The sequence below is a fragment of the Sciurus vulgaris genome (assembly GCF_902686455.1).
Source record: "Sciurus vulgaris genome assembly, chromosome: 4".
Taxonomy (NCBI): domain Eukaryota; kingdom Metazoa; phylum Chordata; class Mammalia; order Rodentia; family Sciuridae; genus Sciurus; species Sciurus vulgaris.
This window is the reverse complement of record NC_136464.1, coordinates 183,040,610-183,041,443: the sequence shown is the minus strand read 5'-3', so window position 1 is coordinate 183,041,443 and position 834 is coordinate 183,040,610.

Here is an 834-nt window from a genome sequence, read left to right as displayed (position 1 = left end):
TTAGTATTTAATTTACTGAGTGCCGCGAAAATGACCAAGTGGTTGGATTTTCTGCCCATTACGTTTCCCAACTTTCATTTAAAATATACCCACTTCTCCATCTCCAACACCCTCAGCGCTTCTAAAAGGAAAAATGAATACGGATGACCCGTCCCTTTGGTTTCTCAGGTAACTTAGCACCAGGGAACCTGAGAAAGCTAGTGCGAATGTGCAACCGGCTGGGGTTAGGGTCCTGAGAAAGCAGGGGAGGGAAGGCGACAGTGAGAGCGCCCGGTGGGGCACAGCTCGGTCCTGCACTAGGGCGGAGAGAGCCTGCGCCTGGTGGCGCTGCTGATTTGCGCGGCGCAGCTCTGGCTCCAGCGCGGCCTCCGGCGCCCGAGACTCGGTGGGGACCAGGGCGTTGTACTAGCATCTTCAGACCCAAGTAGTCCGCCGCTTGCTCGAACCGTCCACCCTTATGAGCCGGAAACGGGGGCCCCCCAGGTTTTCCCAGCATATCTGTCGCTTTCTCTTCTGGGAACTCCGAGAGCCAACGCTAAGGGGCACCAGAGCTCGGACCGCAGCGCCTGCAGCGGGCAGCCCGCTCGCCGCTGCGGAAGTCCTGGGCGGCGGAGGAGCCCACCGCGTGGGGGCTGGGCGCACGGGGGCGGGGCGCGGGGCGGCCGCCCCAGCTGGGGCTGCTCCCAGGGGAAGGAATCCTCCGAGATCGAGACGCTGACCGCCGGGGGTCCAGGTGGCGCAGCTATTTCTGCTTTTTCCCACGTCTCCGAGTCCACTTCCAATCGTTTACTTTGGAAGAGAAAAACGTGGGCCGAGGTGGAACTGTAACCTGCC